Below are 5,086 nucleotides of genomic sequence, written 5' to 3' on the forward strand. Positions count from 1 at the left end.
AGCCTCTCGAAGATAAGAAAAGACGTTTCCGTACCGATCGCAAGACTCTATTAGGCCTGCCCATAACTTGTGAGACCTACGTGAACCTAATGTTCTGATACCATGTTGTCACGACCCAATTTCCTATAGGTCGTGATGGCGCCCAACATAACAGCTAGGCAAGCCAACTAGTGATTTAAACATATATTCAATTCTTTAAAAATTATCCAAGTAATATAACTCTTCGTACTTGCTAAAATTAAGAAATTATGAAAGATCTGATAAATTATAAACCAAGAAAAATAATTAAGTCTAAAATTCTACTAGTGTGTGTGCCAAGACTTGGTGTCACAAGTGTATGAGCATCTAGTAGATTATACAGAAATTTCTAAATACTGTCTGAAATAATATAGACAGAGTACAAATACAAGAAGAGGCACTAGTTGCTGCAGAACGACTTAAAAAGGTAGCTCACTACTAAGCCTCTGGGTAACTTGGGTACGTGCCGGTAGGTCCTCCTATAGCACCTGTCTCAGGGACTGCACAAAAAGTGCAGCAAGTGTAGAAGGAGTACGTAAACAACGTGTACCCAATAAGTATCAAGCCTAATCTCGAAGAAGTAGTGACGAGATGTCGACTTTGACACTCACTATGGGTCAATAAATTTTAAAAATAAAAACATTTAATTAAACATGATTTATATGAACAACGATAATTTCCTTAACAAATAGAATCAAATAAATTCTCAAATTTCAATAATTTCCAATTTATCAATTATCTTCACAAGCTGTAATAAAATATCAAGGTATCGCGTAATTATTATTATTAGGAACGATTTCCTGCCGAGGTCGTTTGGCTCGATCCAGAGTGTCGTGTACACTGCCGAAGGACGTGCGACACGAACCATAGATGCATCTATACTGCCGAGGTGTTCGGCCCACTCCACAAGAAAGGAGGACATTTTCTTATGAACCTCCGGAATGAGAACCTATTAATTATATTAACACACAGGATGTTCAATTTCTATTAACAATTAAATAACTTACACAAAATTCATGTATATGAAGTTTCGATCTTTTACTATTTCCTCTAATAATTTACAATATAATTCCAATAATTTGATTAAATAAAAATGCAATTATCATAAGTAATTCATGATTTGAGTCCTACCTGGACATAGCACAATTAGTAGCTACGCACGGACTCTCGTCACCTCGTGCGTACGTAGCCTCCCCCCAATTAGCAAACATTATTAATTTAGATCGCCTATCGGGAAATTCCCTCTTACAAGGTTAGACAAGAGACTTACCTTGTCTCGAAGCCCACTTCCGATCACGATGGTGCGTAAAAATCCCAATTCGGTGCCGAAAAATCCGAAACTGTCCAAATGTTATATAAAATAATTAATACATGCTCAATATTTCAAAATTAGACTATTAAATTAATTACCCAATCCAAAATGGTAAAATTCTTAAATTTCACCCCGGGCCCATGTGCCCGGATTCAGGAAATATTTGAAGGAAATCGTTACCCATAACCTCAAGAACTCAAATATACAATTTTTATTCAATTCCATAGCCATTTTCATGGTTAAAAACACATTTTTATACAAATCTAGGTTTTTTCCTCTAATCCTTGATTTCCACCATTTACAGGTTATAATCTACCCATAATCTATGTATTTAACTCAAAGTATATAGAATTAACTTACCTTCAAGTTGTTAGTTGAAATCCCCTCTCAAAAATCTCCAAAATTGCCCAAGAATGGAAGAAATGGGGTTAAAAATGGTGAAATCCTATTTTTAAGACATTCTGTCCGGTACAGTAAACCCCTTCTTCGCGAACGCGGTCAGTGCCTCGCGTTCGCGAAGGCAAAATTTCACACCCTTAAAATTACCCTTCACAAAAGCGATAGGGGTCTTGCGAACGCGAAGGCTTAATGGCCTGCCCTTCGCGAACGCGTGATCTCCCTCGCGAACGCGTAGGGGAAACAATCCACGCCGGTCCCATTCCTCTTTCGCGAACGCGAGTCCACCATCGCGAATGCGTAGGCCAAAACACCCAGGCTTCACGAACGTGTCACCCTCCACGCGAACGCGAAGGGCAATATCCCAACTCCCATTTTCCTTCTTCGCGAACGCGAGGGTCCTTTCGCATTTGCGAAGAAGGAAACCAGAACTCGAATTTCTGGGTTTTTTTTTCAACTTAGCTTCGGGTGGTTCAAAATTCACTCGAGCCCCCCGTGACCCCGTCCAATTATGCCAACAAGTCTGAAAACATAATACGGACTTGCTCGAACTCTCGAAATATGTAAATCAACAACGAAACTAAGAATCGCACCCCAAAACCGAATTGGATCAAAATATGAATTTCAAGTTTCTAAATTCCTCCGAACGCGCCGAATCATACTTATACTACCCAGAATGACACCAAATTTTTGTGTGCCAGTCTTAAATCACCATACGGAATTATTCCCAGGCTTGGAATTCTAAACGGACCTCAATAACCCCAAAACCTACTCCAAACCAAATTTAAAGAACCTTAAACCTTTAAATAGTTAATTTTTCACTATTAAGCGCCGAAATGCTCCATGGTTGTCCAAAACCCGATTCGAACATTCGCCCAAGTCCAAAATAATCATACAAACATATTGAAACCGTCAAATCCCGATTCCGGTGTCATTTTCTCAAAATATTGACCGAAGTCAAACTTTCCCTTTTAAAGCCAAACTAGGGAACCAAGTGTTTCGGTTTCAGCCCGAATACCTCCAAATCCCGAACCAACCATCCTCGCAAGTCATAAATTAGTAAAATCACATACGGGGAGTCTTATTTAGGGGAACAGGGTTCTACAAGTCAAAATAACCGGTTGGGTCATTACATTCTCCACCTCTTAAACAAGTGTTCGTCCTCGAACGGGTTTAGAATTATACCTGGAGTGCTGAATAAGTGTGGATAGTTGCTCCGCATGTCCTCCTCGGTCTCCCAAGTCACTTCCTCGACTGGTTGGCCCCTCCACTGTACTTTTACTGCATAAATCTTCTTGGACCTCAACTGATGAACCTGTCTATCAATTATGGCAATTGGTTCCTCTTCATAACCCAAGCTCTTATCTAGCTGAACTGTGCTGAAATCTAACACATATGATAGTTCGGCATGATACTTCCAAAGCATAGATACATGGAAAATCGGATGAACCCCCGATAGACTGGGAGGCAAAGCAAGCTCATAAGCAACCTCCCCAACTCGTCTCAGCGTCTCAAATGATCCTATAAACCTTGGGCTCAATTTGCCCTTTTTTCCAAATCTCATGATTCCCTTCATCGGCGAAACCTTCAAGAGAATTATTTCACCCACCATAAACGTTAAATTACGTGCTTTCTGATCCGCGTAACTTTTCTGTCTGGACTGTGCTGTACGAAGTCGCTCCTGAATTAATTTTACCTTTTTCAAAGCATCCTTTACCAAATCAGTACGACATAACTTAGCCTCACCGGGCTCAAACTATCCGATGGGTGAACGACATCGTCGACTATATAAAGCCTCAAATGGATCCATCTCGATGTTGGATTGGTAACTGTTATTATAAGCAAACTCGGCCAAAGGCAAGAAACGATCCCACTGATCTCTAAAGTCAATCACACATGCCCTGAACATATCCTCCAAAATATGAACTGTTCGCTCCGACTGCCCGTCGGTCTGCAGATGAAAGGCTGTGCTGAGCTCTACACGGGTCCCTAATTCACTCTATATTGCTCTCCAGAAATGTGAAGTAAACCGAGGGCCTATATCTAATATGATGGAAATTGGCACACTGTGCAACCGAACTATCTCCTGAATATAAATCTGGGCCAACCTCTCCGAAGTATACGTAGTCACAATCGGAATAAAGTGTGTCGACTTGGTCAACCTGTCGATAATGACCCAAACTGCATCAAACTTCCACAAGGTCCGCGGCAACCCAACTACAAAGTCTATAGTAATGCGTTCCCATTTACACTCTGGTATATTCATCCGCTGAAGTACGCCACCTGGCCTCTGGTGCTCATATTTAACTTGCTGGCAATTTAGACACCTAGCTACATACTCAACTATGTCCTTTTTCATCCTCCGCCACCAATAATATTGCCTCAAGTCACGATATATCTTCATAGCACCAGGATGAATAGAATACCGAGAACTGTGTGCCTCATCTAGAATCCTTTTCCTCAGTCCATCCACATTAGGAACACAAAAACGATCCTAGAGTCGCAAAACACCATCCGTGCCAATAGTAACTTCCTTGGCACCATCCCGTAGTATCATTTCTCGAAGAACCATTAAGTGTGGATCATCATACTGGAGAGCCTTGATCTGCTCAAATAGTGAAGACTGGGCCACAACACACGTAAGAACTCGGGTAGGCTTTGAAATATCCAGCCTCACAAGTCTGTTAGCCAAGGACTCAATATCCAAAGCTAATGGCCTCTCATCTGCTGAAATGAAATCCAAACTACCCATACTCTCCGCCTTTCTACTCAAGGCGTCTGCAACTACATTTGCTTTGCCCAGATGATACAAGATAGTAATATCATAATCTTTTAGTAACTCAAGCCATTTGCGCTGCCTCAAATATAGGTCCATCTGCTTGAACAAATGTTGTAAACTGCGATGATCAGTGTAAACTTCACAAGACACCCCATAAAGTTAATGCCTCCAAATCTTAAGAGCGTGAACAATTGAAGCTAACTCCAAATCATGTACTGGGTAATTCTTCTCGTGGTGTTTCAGCTGACGCGAGGTATATGCAATAACTCGCCCCTCCTGCATTAGTACACAACCCAAACCAATGCGTGAAGCGTCACAATACACTGTATACATCCCCGAACCGAAAGGCAACACTAACACTGGTGTTGTAGTCAATGTTGTCTTGAGCTTCTGAAAGCTCACCTCACAATCATCAGACCATTGAAACGGAGCACCTTTCTGGGTTAATTTGGTCAAAGGGTGCTGCAATAGATGAAAAGCCCTCCACGAACCGATAATAATAACATGCTAAGCATAGGAAACTCCTAATCTCAGTCACTGAAGTGGGACGATGCCAATTCTGAACTGCCTCGATCTTTTTG

This window comes from Nicotiana tabacum, chromosome 12 (assembly GCF_000715075.1).
Source record: "Nicotiana tabacum cultivar K326 chromosome 12, ASM71507v2, whole genome shotgun sequence".
Classification (NCBI taxonomy): Eukaryota; Viridiplantae; Streptophyta; class Magnoliopsida; order Solanales; family Solanaceae; genus Nicotiana; species Nicotiana tabacum.